Here is a 19,300-nt window from a genome sequence, read left to right as displayed (position 1 = left end):
TACCTCGAGGAGGAGTCTAGGAGTTCCCACAACTGTACACTGTCAATTGCTGGCATCTGAGACCTCACAGTAATTTCATGCTTTTCCCCTATTTGAACACCCCTGATCCCGACATTATCAACGCCCCTGGTGATGTCTGAGCTGAACCATGACAAATATCCATTTCAAGTCTTACCTCCAGTCTTACACAGTTGAACAGGCTCCTCTCCTGTGCTGAAATTACTCTGATTTCACTGAACTTCCCAGAGTGTGCATTAAAAGCTGCAGCAAGTAAGAAAGTGTCCTCCTTATTTTATGGCTTGAGGATGTGGAGCCTTATTGTCCTTTGTCCATCCCCTTTATTCATTGGATTTTAGTTCAATCATGGATCCTCAGCATCACATGTGGACGTTACCTAGAGCAATGTTTCTCAATCTTTTTTCAGTCACGGCACCCTTTAAAATTATGGTATAGAGACACCCCATTCTAAAATGTAAAAAACTATTCTAATAGCTTTACACAATGCAGCAACATCCACATGTAGGACACCCAACGTTAGTGGTGATTTATTCTTCCAAAGCAAATACCCTTTTGCACACTGGTACTGGCTAGTATTCCAATGTTTCTCTTCTCCCTCAATTTCTCTCCATCAGTCAGCTAATGTCACCCCAGTGCTGAGGAAAGGGGCACAGGAGGGTCAAACAAGGATGCTGGGGGGGCAACATAGATTCTCCTTCTCAACTGCTGATGTCAATGGTTGTTAAGAAGTTGTCTAGAAAGACATAATGGTGCATAATGAAAACCTGTGGCTTTGTGTAACTAAAAGGCAGGCTTGATCCACCTGTAGTTTGACGGTGGCACAATGGTTCTCCTGCGCGAACCGCTGTAGGCGTACGGCAGCTCGTGCTAGCTCCCGCTGCACGCTGCGGGAACATTCCCGTGGATCGGGAGGACTCAATGTCTTCCGGCAGGCCGGGATTGCCTCGTACACAGGCAGAACATGTAAACAAGGCATTTTCTTGTTCTGACAGGAAACATGACAGGGATCTACTGTTCACGTTGGTCAGGAACAGTGATCGCTGTTATGTTCCAGTAAGCCCACCCTTCCACAGTTAGAAACACTCATAGGGAACACATTTAACCCCTTGATTACCCCCTAGTGTTAACCCCATTCCCTGCTAGTGACATTTACACAGTAATCAGTGGCTATTTATAGCTCTGATCGCTGTATAAATGTCACTGGTCCCCAAAAAGTGTCAAAAGTTTTCGATCTGTCCGCAATGTCACAGTTACCATAAAAATCGCAGATCACCGCCATTACTAGTAAAAATAAATAAATAATCAAAATGACATAAAAATGCCATAAATCTATTCCCTATTTTGTCGATGCTATAATTTTTGCGCAAACCAATCAATATATGTTTATTGTGATTTTTTTTACCAAAAATATGTAGAAGAACATATATCAACCTAAACTGATGAAGACATTTTAAAACAATAAATAAATGTGGGATATTTATTATAGCAAAAATTTAAAAATATTGTTTTTTTTTCATAATTGTCATCCTTTTTTTGTTTATAGTTCAAAAAATAAAAACCACAGAGGTTATCAAATACCACTAAAAAAAAAGCTCCATTTGTGGGGAAAAAAGGATATCAATTTTGTTAGGGTACAGTGTCGCACAACCGCACAATTTTCAGTTAAAGCAACGCAGTGCCGAATTGCAAAAAATACTCTGGTCATTAAGTGGGTAAATCCTTACGGGGCTGAAGTGGTTAATGCCTACTACCACTGTATATTTAGCTGGTGTATAAAAGACGAAAGGAGCCTAAAAACACATATATAAAGCACTAAAATCTACATGTTATCATTTCAATACAAATCCAAAACTCATTGGGCAACATTCCATGTGGCCAGCTATACATCTGGAGCCGCTAGTTTGTAGCACTGATATTAATTCTCACTTAATTACAGTAGTTTATGGCTTTTTTTTATGCTATCAGTGCAAGTTATGGAAAACATGACTATGATGACATTGAGCTTAGGGGGTATCTAACTACAATAGTTATGCAGTCTATGGCAAGGAAGACCAAAAATAAAGTTCTTCCACGAATGCACTGCAATGTACAATATACTTATGGTATATGGGATAGGGTTCTGGCTGCCCAAAAGTTACAAAAATGCTAGAATTATGTTGTTTTCAGACCTTTATGCAAAAATCAGAAAAGCAACTGATCCATCAGTGAGGTGAGACTGTCGGAAAAAAAGCCTTCTATATTGTATGATCTATCCTAGCAATCTCCATGTTCAACATTAGGGAATTATTAAGTGCTTTTGACACTCGACGAGTGATAGTTTGGAGTCTCTGTGGTAATTTACAAACTTTGTTTTTCATCTGCCGTTTCGAGATGCAAATTGCTACTCCCTGTGTTTTGTCTGGGACATTAGCAAGGTAGAAAGGGGGATAATGTTTATGAATTAAGGGGGGCTTATATGTGGGAAAAAAAGTGGGTCTCCTGTAGAAAAAACACTTCCACTTCCATGCAGTGGTAGTACTAAAAGGTATTTTGGTCTTTAACCGGGGAGCCCAAGCCCTAAGTGTTATGAGAGTTTTTGGAGATAGGTCTAGAAGTATAAAAGGTAGCCATGGTGGAAATGTAAATTGAAAGAGCTTACCCTAGCAATCTGCATTCCATAGTATTGTACAAGCTCCTTCAGTGGAGGCAGAGGGGGGCATACAGAGGAGCAAGAAGGAAAGAAGTCAACAGAGGAAGAGAACAATTCCATGGAGAAGTGAAAAAACAAAGACATCCTGCAAGTAGAACCAAGAGAGCACTGCATTGAAAAAACAAGAGTAATCATGAACATATGGAAGTCGAGTGCAAGCAAGATTCTGATATTTTTATCCCCATTTCCTGCATTGGTTGGCATAAAAGTTTGAATGTCCTTCTCTTCTGGACTATAACTGAAGAAGCCTCCACTAAAATTTAGAAGTTGTAGCCCCAATCTGAATGCTATAACTATTTCAAAAAGTTAGGTCTGCTATAATCTTTACTGAGTTGGACTTACAACCTAGAGCGCATATGAGTAGTGACAAATAGAAGACAGCATTTCAGTGGCGTAACTAGAACCCTCAGGGCCCCGATGCAATAAACCATGACGCCCCCCCCCCCCCCCCTGACCTCCGACAAAGCTCTTTACTCTGAGCCCGATGGCGGAACACCAGGGCCCGGTCACAAGTGGGTGGCTGCATATAAAGGAACCGATTTCTCCATTTCCCCCCCGCTTCTCCTCCTCTCCCTCCCACAGGCATTCAGCAGCTGCAGGAGGAAAATGGAGAGACCGGTTCCTCTATGTAGGTGTTTCACAATCTTTTTCCAGTCAACCCCCCTGCAACTGTGTGCATTGCGTGCAGTTGCAGCATAGTGATGATGCATTTAAGGGGTTAAAACAGGTGGGCAGTGCTCTCTACCAGCTGTCAAATGCCTCTGAAAAGTGACCCTAGCATTGATAGCTTTTTGGAGGAACAGTATTTTAAATAAAATGTGCATACATACATGTAAACACACATATATAAACACAAACGCATATATATATATATATATATATATATATATATATATATATATATATATATATATATATATACATATATACACACACGTATATAAAAACACACACACATTTTGCCATCAAATGCTGTCACTGTGAATCCCCACCACCAGCTCGCCATCTGCCCGGCACTTACCCTGTCTTGGTGGGGCAGCGGGTGACGGCCACGAGTGGGGTCCTCCACACGTCTCCTGCCATCCTAATCTCCCGTCCTCTCCTCCTGATAGGCGTCCAATAGCTGCGCCTATCGTTTCAGCCAATCAGGTGACAGGTAACAGACCCGCACACCTGATTGGTGGAGAGGCGGTTCAGTGTTAGGAAAGTGAATATTAATTCACTTTTCTAACACACCTGGGTGGACTTTGAGCGTCAAGCATTGCGCTCGCAGTTCACCTATTTTTAAGCCTATTAGAGCCTATGGCTCTATTTAGGTGCTTCAAAAACACCCCCTGCCGCTGTAATTCAGGCACCCAGTGCCACAAAAGGGACCGGACACCTAAATATGGGGGTGGCAGCGGTGGCCATGGATAGATTCATGCTATGCTATGCATGAATCTATCCATTGGTCATAGAGGGAGTGGCTGGAGAGAGGGGGAGGCACCTGTGCACCCTTTTGGATGCACCGCCACTGATAAACACATGCACATTCACATACATGCATATGCATACATACATGCATACATACACATACATATATGAACACACACACACACAAACATGCATGCATGCACACACGCACACATACATGCATGCATGCACACACACACACAGACATACATGCACACCCACACACATGCATGCACACACGCATGCACACCCACACGCATATGCGTGCACACACACATACATGCATGCACACACACACATGCACACACACACATGCACACCCACACACACACACATGCACACCCACACACACACATGCATGCACACACATATAAACACACAAAAAACGTCAGTCCTTTACCTTGGCTCTTCCTGCCGGGTACTGTACTGTAGGGGGAGACAAAGACCACAGCACTGTGCTTTCACTTGAGGCTAATGTGAGGAGCTCCCCGCACAGTGCCGATTACAGTTCGCATTGGCTGACGATCGGGGAGCTCCTCTCAGCCGCCCCTCCTATAGAAGAGTACAGGGGGCCCTCAAGGCTACCCCTATAATTCCGCCACTGCTGCATCTGATTCTGTCACTTTGAATATCTGGTGATGCCCTTCAGACTGTGTATCACTTCTACTACTTCCCAGCACTTTATCAATGACATCTTCAGGGACTACTTAAATCTTTTTGCCATTGTGTAGCTGGATGACACAATGGGGAACATAAGAAAAGGGCTTAGATTGCTGAAACAGCATGACTTGTATGCCATGTCTGAAAAGTGTGAATCTGAATGCCAGAGCATTCAATTCTTTGAACTGATAATTTCCATGGAGGGAATAAAGATGAGCCTCCAAGAGGTCACTGCCATTTTGGATTGACATCCACAAAAAAGGCATACAATGTTTTGTGGGATGCAGAATTTTCAGGATTATTCTACCCATCACACAGCTGACCAGGCAAATCAGCAAGTTATGTTGGCCACTGAGCTCAGTCTGCTTTTGATACTCTGAAAGAACTGTTTATTTTAGCACCTATCCTGAGCCATGCAGATCCTACCCTATACTATTTTCTGAAAGTAGACGCATTGTAAACTGCAGTGGTGGCTGTTTTATACAAGGGCAAGGGACTAAAGCTTTGTTGTCCCCAGTTGCAATATCCCCAAGTAAACTTTTCCTGGCAGAGAAGAATGATAATGGACTTCATTAGGAATGGAGGTATCTTCTTGAAGGGGCAGCTTACCCAAGATTATTTTTTACTGATCACAAAAATCTTGAATACCTAAGAACAGCAAAGTATTTAAAGTCATGTCAAACCACATGGCCATTGTTGTTCATATAACTTATTGGCCTGGATCAAAGAACGTTAAACCGGACGATTTTAGTGATTGGGTTAAAATCTTTTTTAAACCTTGTGCTGCTATTGCCATAATTGACTTGCCTATTGCAGGCTTTCTGATAGTAGTATAAAGTCACCCAATCACTTCTACATGCAGAACCTGGAAGCTTTCAGATCTGAGCACTTGCGGATTAAGAGCTGTTAAATCCTGGTGAATTTGGCCAGAAAAGAAGCTGATTGAGCACAGTCTGTGCTTAATCAGCTTCAGCAGAATGCAGGGGTGAACAAAATTCAAGAGAAAATAAAATAAATAAAAACACCCCACCCAAAAATTTTAAAGGCCCCCCATGTACACGCACAAATGCAAACACGCATGTTGGGTGCTGACACATATGAAAATGACAATTGTGCTATACATTATGGGGTTTATTTACTTAAGGCAAATAGACTGTGCACATTGCAATTGCAGTTGCACTCAGTTTCCCCAGAGCTTAGTGAATGTGGTGAAGCGCTGATGATTTCTATTATCCAATCATGTGTAAGCAAAAATGCTTTTTACACTTGCAAAGTGCACAGTCTATTTGTCTTTATTAAATCAACTCTATTATGTGTAGCACTGACCCCCGAAGAAGCTGCTGGTTTGATTTGTGCCTGCACTCTGCTAATAAACCCCACTAACTTGCCTCAGTCCCCTTGACACAGCTGTGGTGCAATACAATACAGTACAATATAATATAACACAATATACCTGTATTGTCCTCTCAGGATCCACTGGTTCCACCTGCTGGGAGAAAACAATACTCCACACAATGTGATACTTAACCAAAGTATATTTTACTGTATATATTGGTAAACAGGTGATCACAGCAATTGTACTATCATCCCAACATAGAATGACAGGACAATGAATTTCGATAAAACAGTTATAAACAATATATATATATATATATATATATATATATATATATATATATATATATATATATATATATCTGGGAGCTCCCCCTAATTTTATAGCTATGCATGAGATCTCACTTAAAGTAATAAGTCTTTAGTCTTCTTGTCTTCGCTAGCAATGATAATTCCTTATAATTTGTAATCCAAGGGTTAAAGTAATTAAAGTTGAGTTAAGGATGATCCTAGTGTTGCTTCCATAATTATAATACAATACTTGAGATGTGATAGTAAATAGGCCTTATGCCTGCCTAGTGTCAGTTGCTATACTCCTCCTCTGTGGGACTATGGATCCCAGCAAGGCCTGTATATAAGTCTGACTAGGTGCAAAGTTTAGGAATCTGTGGGCGGCAACCCGCTCACCAACTGGATAGGAAGCTCGGTATGGCAACTTTGGTCCGGTGTTTACAGCTTGCTTCTACGTCGGCCGGCTCTGTCACTCCGTTCCATTCTGATAGGTGGACCTGGTCTTCCGATGCTCAAACGAGTGTCTCTGGATATTCCCAATCTGATCACTGTGTCTCTGGCACTTCAGGTCATTCACACAATCGAGCAGAGTTGCGCTCTGCAAGGGCAATAGGCCGCTTCTTCCGGGAGGCCTCCTCACAAGTTCTCGCATGCAGGCCATGCGTTCCCAAGAGACCTGAGATGGCCACTCGGGGTGCTTTTATGTCCTACCCAGCATGCAGTGCAAGAGAGGATGTCCATGGGTAGGTCACCCGGCATCCTGGGTAAAAAGGTCAACTCTCCAGTGTAAATAACAGTCACTTCCTGTACCAAGTTCAATGCTTTGATAAAGCAAATATCATTTAAGTCCATTATCAGTGTTGGTCGCTAGATGGTGCCAAACATTAAGCCACAGAAACTTCCATAGACTTCCATTATAAATGCTAATACCCATTAGTAGACAAGGATACCAGCGCTGCATATGTATCAGCACACATTGAAATGAGAGAAATATTTCTAGGGCCATTTATCATGGTTAAATATAAACCGATGACATTTATAAGACCAACTTCTTCAGCATAGACCAACCACCAACCCCCTAACACAGATCGCGTCTCACCCACCCTTGCACAAACCCTTAGTACAGATTGACCCCCCCAATATTCTAAAATAAATATGTGAAAAGTGTAGTGTGCATTTGAGTCAATACATTGTAGAACCAACTTTCGCTGCAATTACAGCTGCAGGTCTTTTTGGGGATGTCTCTACCATCTTTACACATCTAGCGAGCGAAATGTTTGCCTATTCTCCTTTGCAAAATAGCTCAAGCTCTGTCAGATTGGAGGGAGAACATCTGTGAACAGCAATTTTCTAAGTCTCGCCAAAGATTCTCATTTGGATTTAGGTCTAGAGTTTGACTGGGCCATTCTAACACAAGAAAATGCTTTTATCTAAACTATTTCATTGTAGCTCTGGCTGTATGTTTAGGGTCATTGTCCTTCTGGAAGGTTAACCAGTCGCAGGTCTTTTGCAGACTCTAATGCCCCATACACACAAAACCCGTCAGATTTTTTCTGACGGATTTTGGCCGCAACTTGTCTTGCATACACACGGCTGTACAAAGTTGTCGGAAAATCCGATCATTCAGAACGAGGTGACGTAAAAAACATGCGATGGGACTACGTAGAGGCCAGTAGCCAATAACTTTAGTCTCCAAATTTTTTCTGAGCATGCGTGGCACCTTGTGCGTCGAAATTCCCTACACATGATCGGAAAAAGCCAGATCGGATTTGGTTTTTCGGAAAAATTTTAGATCAGAAATTCCGACAAAAAAAGTCAGATAGAGCCCACAAATGATCGGATTTTGCACCAACATAATCCGATCTGATTTTTTCCGTCAGAATTTCCGACCGTGTGTATGGGGCATAACAGGTTTTCTTTTAAGATTGCCCTGTATTTGGCTCCATCCATCTTCCCATCAACTCTGACAAGCTTCCCTGTCCCTGCTGAAGAAAAGTATCCCCATACCATGATGCTGCCTCCACCATGTTTCACGGTGGGGATGATGTGTTCAGTTTGATGTGCAGTGTTAGTTTTCCATCACACATAGCATTTTGCTTTTAGGCCAAAAAGTTAAATTTTGGTCTCATCTGACCAGAGCAAATTCTGCCATCCGTGGACAAATTCTCCCACCTGAGCTGTGGATGTCCACAGCTCCTCCGGAGTTACCATGGGCCTCTTGGCTGCTTCTCTGATTAATGCTCCCTTTGCCCTGCCTATCAGTTTAGGTGGATGGCCATGTCTTGGTAGGTTTGCAGTTGTGCCATACTCTTTCTATTTTTGGATGATGGATTGAACAGTGCTCTGTGAGGTGTTCAAAACTTGGCATATTTTTTTATAACCTAACCCTGCTTTAAACTTCTCCACAACTGTATCCCTGACCTGTCTGGTGTGTTCTTTGGCATTCATGATGCTGTTTGTTCACTAAGGGTCTCAAAACAAACCTCTGAGGGCTTCAAAGAACAGCTGTATTTATACTGAGATTGAATTACACACAAGTGGACTCTATTTACTAATTAGGTGACTTCTGAAGGCAATTGGTTACTCTAGATTTTAGTTAGGGGTATCATAGTAAAGGGGGCTGAATACAAATCCTCATCACACCTTTCAGATATTGATTTGTAAAAAAAAAAAGCATTTATCATTTTTCTACCACTTCACAATTATGTGCCACTTTGTGTTGGTCTAGCACATAAAATCCCAATAAAATAAATTTTACGTTTTTGGTTATAACATGACAAAATGTGGAAAATCTCTACTTTTTCAATGCACTGTATGTATTCTTGTGAGATAGGGAACTCAAATTATAAACTTGTTTATAAGCATGGGCTGGGGTGAATGTATATTATAATATGTACAGCACTGTGTAAATTATTTGGGCTAAATAGATACCTCCACTAATAGTAGACATTGAAGATGTAATCCCACAAAAGTAAAATAAAATAGTTTTTGCATAGCACTTCTTACACATAACACACAATAGAATAAAATAATAGTGGCTTGCGTTGACCACTTAAAGCATAAAACATATTTATGCCCACTGTTCATTGACAGGTGCATTGTCTGCACATTAATGAAATGCTATCTCTGTACTATAAAGCAGTTATATAATGGCTTCTCCCATTCCTTCAAAGGCCCAGAAGTCATTAACCCTTAACCTGTCTGCTATAGTAATCAATCTACTTTATGTTTGACTGCAGCTAAACTGATTCCCAAGACAATCAATCTATGAATTATGAGACTTTCCAATCAGACTCTGTGCACTCATTTATTGTATAACTTGAACTGAATTACAGAGAACGCCACTGGTCAAATAATACCATCTTCCAAGCTAATCCAATTCCTGTTTTTAAAATACTTCTTGTATCAGATTTTTATAACTGAAGGAAATATTTACCCTACATACATCACATACCCTATGTTATATTAGTAGGAATTTCCACAATGACCATCCATCTGGTCAGGCAAATAAGTGATGTCACATTACACTTTTCTAACATTTAACCATTTTTGTTGCACAATTTCTTATTCAAGGTACAAAAACAAATCATCTAGAGGCATTCCATGACTGAATACTACAAAAGCAGAGAATGTTTGGCTGTATAATAACAAAGAAGCAACGTTCACAGTGTTCAAGAGAGTTCACACAAGAAACAGGTCTAGCATATGAACACATACAAGTGGAGATATGGTGAGCAAGGAATTATACAAAATGGAAGAAACAAACAAAACACAATAACAACAAAAAGTCAAGACAATAATGTGGGTAGTTCATATGCAGGGAGGTCACCAAGTGCTAGTTAGACAACTTACCTGTTATGTCCTATTCTCAGGACTCCCACCGTATTAGTGAGCCTTAGCATGCCCCTCTATATTGAAGTGAAGGCATAATTTGTTCAATCTCACTTTTGTTGAAGGTTGTCTCAATTAAACATTTCAATTAAACATTTCCAACTCCTGAAAAACCACTTGCTGTATGTAATGCCTATAATTTCATTCAATTTTTCACAAAAGAAAATTTGTTCACATTCAGGGTTGTTGGGTAACGGCAGAAATCCAGTCCTGCATGGTACATCATCTAGCTGTCAGGAGGCATATGCGTAGCCATTCAATGCCCCCTGTTGATTTCATCAGACTCAGAAGAGTGAAATAAGTATCATAGCTAAAATGTAATAGCATGGAATCAGTTCTAGAAGCATGTTGATGTATTGCACAACGTCAGTCCAGTACTTGGTTAAAAGCATAGACAATGCATTCTCATTCCATTTATCTGTATCCCCGGCTGTTAACAATACATTGATTCACCTTTATATGTTGCATCAATCATAGCTGATCCCAGTTAGATTGCATGCAATGCATTGTTTGCCTACCTCTGCATGTACAGGGTGTACTTGTCCACCGGTGGACTTTGCACGGTATGTGGCTATGTCCTGTCACAGCAAGGTATCGGCAACAGGTGACGGCAGTTTTGACTGCAGTTCCATCAGTTCCTGTTCCATGCACCCCACTAGTATGTGTGCTAGGGGTCTTGGACGAGGAACAGTAGCTGAGACACTACTGGGATTATGTTAATGGAAATGCTATTTTTGGCTCGTAAAGCTATAGCACTTAAATGGATTCAGCCCACTCCTCCATCCATATATAAGGGGCTTCAGTTGATAAATTAAGTATTTCCTTATGAAAAACATATTTTTGAACACAGAGGTTGCCCAGCTAAGTATAATAAGGTATGGGATGCTTGGTGTTCTTCTGCTATTACGGTAACTAACGTTCGAGAGAATCGCTAAGGGTATTAGGTAACAGTTATTTATAATTTTGAGATTATATGAGACTGAGAATATGTATCAGGATTGGTGAGAAGGCGAATGCTGCATATTTGTTATTATGGAAATACTCTTATGTACTGTAATGTACCTCATTGTTGTCTATGCTCATGTTGAGCATTTCAATTACTGTGTCAATGTTTTATATCTTTTTCAATAAAAAAGATTAAAAACAAAAACAAAGTATAGACAATGGAATAGAGTGGGCCGTGGTTGATTGCACTTAGGGCAAGAAGATGAGGACATTTCAGATGGGTCGGTACCATATTGTATAAAACAGGGAATGTATGCCTTATGAAGAAATTCAAATTCGGTTTCCTGCCACAGTTCATTGAAAATGACAAGTAGTACCCATTCAGTAATTTCTTTGAGGTTGGAAAGTCCTTGTCCAACACTGGGGTTGTTTTATTAAAGGCTGTACACTTTGCAAGGAAAGTTGCAACTCTCAATGGAATTTGCCCCAGTTAATGTGGTGAAGTTTCACTTTGTATTAAACACCTAACCACACACAAAAAAATAAAAAAATATTTAGACTTGCACATGATTGGATGGTGGAAATCAGCAAAGTATAACCATGTTCACTAAGCTCTAGGGAAAATGTCCTTGCAAAGTGCAACTTTCCTTACAAAGTGAAATTTATTTGCCTTTATTAAATTAACCGCATTACATTTTCATCATATAAAGAGAAAATAAAGCAAATGAAAATAAACAATACTGGCAATGAATAATGTATGAAGACATCTGGTGCATATGGTCAAATCTAACTTTTCTTAGTCAGTCAGCAGTATGTTAGTTGCAATAATCAAAATTTGGATGGATGTGAAGGGCTATAATGAGTGAGGGGATTATTTTAGTCTAAAAATGAGCTTGGGATACTTTGAAATTCCTATTGAAGATACCCCTGCATTTGGATTCATTCTGATGTACAGTAGATACAATTTCTAGGCATTTGTCAGTTATTGTCAATAAATGCTTCAGGTTTTTGGGGTCTCAAATTATCATTTATTTATGTTCTATATAGTACCACTCTGTTCTACAGAATCCTTTACCTCAGTCCCTACTCCAATAGAGTTTACATTTTAAAATTTCTACTACAGTTTATCTAAAGATGGCCAAACACCAGTGGAATTTCATTTGAATGTTCATACAAAAATTTTAAGCATTTCCCTCTCGGCCTATTGTAAAATGAGGATGCGGGAGCGCTCCTATCCTGAGTGGAGGTCATATATAGTCATGTGAGTACACATCTCGTACGTGCCCTAGGGGGGCACGCAGAAATGTGATCTATCATCCGCTGTCTGCACTGGACACATCATTGTTTCAACTAATTTAGTTTTAAAGCTCAAATGGAATCCCAGGCATATTAGGCACATGGTCATAGTGAAAGTCAGAATGATTAAAACAAAACCCATACTTACTAGACATGTGCAGACTTAAATATTTCATTTAAAAATTTTGTTTTTTCGTCCAAAAAATAAATTTATTTAGTTACTCCCGAAATTAGTTTTTATTTATTTTGTTTTTCGTCTAAAAATTGCATTCGTCCAAAAATCCAAATGAATTACAGTCGAATCTGTCATTGAAGTCTGTCGAATGTTTAAAGAAGATTCGACGGAGCAGTGAAACTCACTTATGATATTGCAATCATACTTTCCTGGTCGAATATTTCAACTACAAGCTATAGTAGGATTTTAATGTTGTAAGTCTTCTATGGGTTTTTTTAAGCCTATTTGCATTACACACAGGTCATTAGCATTAGCATTAAGAAAAAAAAATTAAGAAAAAATAATGCGTGGGGGTCCCCCGAAATTCCATACCAGGCCCTCAACATTGGGAGGGTGCTTTGAGGTAGCATGGAACCGTGCATCAGAGGGGGTCACCGGGTGGCCCCACCCACCGTTATAAAAGAACTGTCAGAAGAAAAGAAGTGTCATACAGCGGGAGCCTTCCATTGCGTGGAGTGGCCCGAGAACCAAGAAGAGACGCCGTGGAGGAAGATGCCAGACGAGAACACCGGAGCAAGAAGAAGCGGATTGAAGGAATAAGAGGATTGAAGGAAGAAGAAGATGGAGGAAGAAACCGATGGATGAAGAAAGGAAGAAGGAAGAAGACCAGAAGAAAGAAGATAAAAGAAGACATTAATAAAGGAATTGTCAAAGACTGTCTCCTGTCATAACACTTTTTTGTCACTTTTTTGGTGAAATGGTAGGGGTACTTTTGTACCCCCTTACCATTTCACAAGGGGGGGAGGCCAGGATCTGGGGGTTCTCTTGTTAAAGGGGGCTTCCAGATTCCGATAAGCCCCCCGCCTGCAGACCCCCACAAACACTGACCAGGGTTGTGGGGATGAGGAAATTGTCCTCATCAACATGGGGACAAGGTACTTTGAGGGGCTACCTCAAAGCATCCTCCCAATGTTGAGGGCATGTGGCCTGGTAGAGTTCAGGGGGGGCGCTCTCTCGTTCCCCCCCTCTTTTCCTGCGGCCTGCCAGGTTGCGTGCTTGGATAAGGGTCTGGTATGGATTTTGAGGGGGACCCCACGCCATTTTTTTTGGCGCGAGGTTCCCCTTAAAATCCATGCCAGACCTGAAGGGCGTGGTATGGATTTTGAGGGGCACCCCATGCCATTTTTTTTCTTTTGGCGCAGGGTTCCCCTTAATATCCAAAGGGCCTGGTATGCTCTTGAAGGGGAACCCATGCCATTTCTTTTTTACATCAAAGTCGTGTTGTAAGTCGGGCCGTGATTCACACTCAAGTCGTGCCTCCCAAAGTCATGCTGGAAGTCGTTGTTGCCCCTGTGTGAATGAATGGACTTTTATGATACAAGTTCAATAGGCACAGATTGTTATTGTTAGAGTCACGTCTAATCTCCTATCTGTATCGAACTGCGTCAAAATGAAAACGAAAATAAAGCATTTATTTATGTCGGATCTTTTGTTTTTTGGATTCTGTGCTTTCGTTATCGTTTGTCAAAACGATAACGAAAATACCTGAAATTTGGAAGAAAATGAATGCACATGTCTAATACTTACCCCAAATAACAGAAATTATGTATCATCTAAACTGTAGAAAACCAGTTCAGTTCTGGGTGATCATGACGCAAGTCATAGATAGAAGACATCCTGGAATTTTAGTATTCATTCCTCTGAAAAAAGTACCATATGAATTTCTAGATCAGTATCCAATTTGTATCCCAAATACATTATAGCAAGATTTCTAACCATTAAGCCATGTTATTATATATTATATATATATATTCCAACATGAAGACTCTCAAACATAAAGTTAGGACTGCACTTAACAGAGATGCCTTGACGAGGCAGTGTGGCTTCCACATAAACAATATTTGCAAATATGTGCAACTAAAACCTCAGTTTGTAATGTACATTGTTCGACAATGGGGGTTATTTACTAAAGGAAAATCCACTTTGCACTTCAAGTGCACCTGAAAGTGCACTCAAAGTGCACTTGGAAGTAAAGTCACTGTCGATGCGAAGGGGGACATGCAAGGAAAAACAAAAAATAGCATTTTAGCTTGCACATGATTGGATGATAAAATCAGCAGAGCTTCCACTCATTTCAGATCTACCCCTTAGATTTAGAGTGACGGCATTTCCAAGTGCACTTTCAGTGCACTTTTAAGTGCACTTGCAATGCAAAGTGGCTTTGCCTTTCATAAATAACCCCCAATGTCACTTTGTTTTAATTGCAGACTAGCTGTTAAATGCGTTGGGAAATCATTTTGTTTGTGCCGTGCCATGCCCTTCTATGTGCAGCTTACTTCAAAAGCTAATTATAAATTGGGGTGATTGCCATTCTTGTATAGTGAGCCACCTTATTGCCAATATGCAAAATAATTATATATTGGAATTTTTTAGGAAAAATATATTTTAGTAATAAAAAATCCTTCAAAATAATATCAATACTGTTAGATTTGTATTTAGTTCTTTCACGATGGTCTTTCTATACATAAATCAAGCCAATGTTTCTAGTACATCAGAATGAATATTGAAGGTTCATCATTTTTAATCCATTCAAATAAGATCTTACTTAACATGCCTACCCATCACAGCTTGCAGTTGTTAATAGATTTATACACATGGTGAATGGGAAGTCTTCAAAGAATTTATCTTAAACAGATTTAATTAAAGCAAAAATGAGACCTGCCACTCTGCAGCGTGCTCGGTCAGACTTTTCTCATGGAACGGTATATTGTAAGATCACATGGGGAAGAGAAGAATCCCGCTGCTCTGGTAAATGCTTCCTGTAGGGTTTTGGCTGTGATTGATCATGCTACGCTACATCTAAATACACAATATTTAACCGTCAAACAGTTTACTTTGACATTGGCAAATTTATTTTCTGAATGCCTTTTCCCTCTTTAAATAGCAACCAAAAGTTGCACAATTAAGAGATCTAAAATGTAATTGGGGATAATGTACAACATTTCAAACTGTTAATAATAGTAATAATAATAATAATAATTATATATATATATATATATATATATATATATATATATATAGATATATATATATATATATACAGTATCTCACAAAAGTGAGTACACCGCTCTCACATTTTTGGAAATATTTTATTATATCTTCTCATGTGACAACAATAAAGAAATGAAATTTTGCTACAATGTAAAGTAGTGAGTGTATAGCTTGTATAACAGTGGAAATTTGCTGTCCTCTCAAAATAACTCTACACACAGCCATTCATTTGTAAACTACTGGCAACAAAAGTGAGTACAACAGTAAGTGAAACGTGCGGCGTGTATTTGTATTCAGCCCCCTTTGATACCTGATACCCCTAACTAAAATCTAGTGGAACCAATTACCTTCAGAAGTCACCTAATTAGTAAACAGAGTCCACCTGTGTATAATTTAATCTCAGTATAAAGTTGTTAGAGAACCTTAGTGAACAAACAGCATCATGAAGGTCAAGAAACACACCAGACAGGCCAGTGATAAAGTTGTGGAGAAGCTTAAAGCAGGGTTAGCTAAAGGGTTAGTTAAAAAACATCCCAAGCTTTGAACAAGCTTTGAACATCTCACACAGCACTGTTCAATCCATCATCCGAAAATTGAAAGAGTATGGCACAATTGCAAACTTACCAAGACATCGCCGTCCACCTAAACTGAGAGGCCGGGCAAGGAGAGCATTAATCAGAGAAGCAGCCAAGAGGCTCATGATAACTCTGGAGGAGCTGCAGAAATCCACAGCCCAGGTGGGAGAATCTGTCCACATGTGGAAGAAGATACTCAGATGAGACCAAAATGTAACTTTTTGGCCTAACATGCAAAATGCTATGTGTGGCTGAAAACTAACACTGCACATCACCCTGAACACACCACTCCCACTGTGAAATACGGTGGTGGCAGTATCGTGTTGTGGGGATGCTTTTCTTCAGGAGGGACAGGGAAGCTGGTCAGAGTTGATGGGAAGATGGAGAGAGCCAAATACACATAAATCTTAGAAGATAACCTGTCTGCCAAACACTTGAGACTGGGGCAAAGGTTCACCTTCTAGTTGGACAATGACCCTAAACATACAGCCAGAGCTACAATGGAATGGTTTAGATCAAAGCATATTCATGTGTTAGAATGGCCCAATCAAAGTTCAGACCTAAATCCAATTGAGAATCTGTGGCAAGATTTAAACATTGCTGTTCACAGACGCTCTCCATCCAGTCTGACAGAGCTTGAGGTATTTGCCAAGAAGAATGTGGAAAATGTCACTATGTAGATGTCCAAAGCTGGTAGAGACATACACAAAAAAGACTTGCAGCTGTAATTGCAGCAAAAGGTGGTTCTTCAAAGTATTAACTCAGGGGTGCTGAATACAAATGCACACCACATTTCGAAATATCTATTTATAAAACATTTTTGAAAACCATTTATAATTTTCCTTCCACTTTGCAATTATATATCACTTTGTGCTGGTCTATTACATAAAATCCCAATACAGGCGGTCCCTGAGTTACAAACAAGGTAGGGTCTGTAGGTTAGTTCTTAAGTTTAATATGTTTGTAAGTCAGAACAGATACATTTTTTAAGTGTAGCTCCAGACAAAAAAATATATTTTTAAGCCTTTTGGATAGCATAGGGAAGGGTTAATGCCTCTGTAACATTTGTTTTGCTGGCCGTTCCCCTGTTCAGAAGATTTCACCTCACTTTCTGTGCCAATGACAATTGGATTTTTAAAAGCTTGGGCTGTTGTGGAAACAAGCCTTGGGGATAAAGCATCAGTAGAGATACCTTTTTCTCTAAATAACTCCATATAACTCTACAGGAGTGAATTTCCCTTCCTAGGGGTAGATTTCCTCTCACTTCCTGTTGTCTCCCTCCGTTTGTAAAATTTCAAGGGGTATGAATACTTTTTCAAGGCCCTATATATATATATATATATATATATATATATATATGCAGTATATATTTATAATATACAGTATATTCATTGTAAATATGTATAAACAGGATAAACTAAACTTCTATTTTTGTATTTTTTGTATTTTTGTATTTTTGTATTTAAATTCAGAGTTTAAAGCATATCTGATAACTTACCAGTTCTTAGATGAGGTGGTTACATTCGTTTTCTTTTTTTTTTTCTCCATAAGAGAAAAATTACAAACACGATTGAGTTGGTATCACATGCCCTTGATCCTCCATAAATTCACTCCAGATGTCCAAGACACATGCTGGAGATGAGACAAATGAGACTGTATAGAACTTCCTCCCATCCTTAAGATGAAGAGATCTCCCCATTGTCTAACCTATACTCTTACCATAGACACTATGGTCTTTTATTTATTTTTTGGCCCACACTTGTGAAAATGTTTGTCACCGCAGGGGGAAAGGGGAGTATTGCCTATTATGGATGAAACTCATTTTGGAGTAATGCCTATTATGAATGAAACTCATTTTTGGTCAAGGTAGATCCCTTTCCTTTGATCCTTAAAAAACTTTTTTAAAATAAACTTATTTCCGCAATGTCACTTCTGTGCCAAACAAAGATAGAAGACACTAGACCAAGGAGAAGACTGGGGAAAGATGGCAGTGGCAAGAAGTGAATAGAGTGATAAGAGGAAGCCCAGATTTCACATCACTAAAGGAGGGCACTAGAAAAAGTACATCTGCCATGATGTCCAAGTATGCTGTGCATACCTGTATGTTACGCCAAGAGCTCTGGGGACACTATGTGGATATATCATAATTACATTTAAGCATTTGTGTGCGTATAAACCTCTCCTGTGCCAGAAGCCTCTAAACTGAAGATTAGCCTGGCTCTGTAGCTGCCCATGTCTGTTCCTGTGTTTAAACATCTGCATCACAGCCATGGGTGCTTGTATCTTTGCAGTCACATGTGCAGATCAGGGAGGACTACATCTTCCATACCGCCTTCCACTTTCCTGCATTGGCAGAGCAGCCTGTGGTCCTAGCAGGAGCATGGGTACAAGGGTAACAGCGCTGCTCCTGCATAGGCATAAAGAAAGGCAGTATTGTCACCCTAATACAGGAAGTTGAAGAGTAGGTATATGCTGGCAGTATCATCAAATATTGAAAATGAAAAATCAACACTTTTTCATTATAAAGCTTCCATAACCATTGTAAACTTTATTTTTTAACAGGAACTTTTCCTTGAAGAAACTTAGAGGTTCCTAACTTTGCATTCTGCAAATGCTAGATATTTGTCTGTTATGTTGTCTCTCTTTCCTCAGTACATTGTCTAGTCAAAGACCTGAAAAAAAGGATATATATAAAGGCATCTGTCTTTTCTCTAAAATGCCTAGTCTGCATACTAGCGCTGGGTTACTTTGCCCTTTCATGATGGAAGGTTATTAAAGATGTTATCCAGATGTCCAAACCAAATTTAGCAGTGTCATTATGCGTTGGTTACCTTGACAATAACTCTATGACTAATTTTTGCATAGGACATATTTGTTTTTATTTTGTACTACTATTTTATACATTACTGTTTAAATAAATAC

The sequence above is a fragment of the Lithobates pipiens genome, unplaced genomic scaffold, assembly GCF_037356315.1.
Source record: "Lithobates pipiens isolate NorthernLeopardFrog02 unplaced genomic scaffold, aLitPip1_a1.2 Scaffold_18, whole genome shotgun sequence".
NCBI lineage: Eukaryota > Metazoa > Chordata > Amphibia > Anura > Ranidae > Lithobates > Lithobates pipiens.
The sequence above is the reverse complement of the archived record's forward strand: the minus strand, read 5'-3'. Positions refer to the sequence as shown.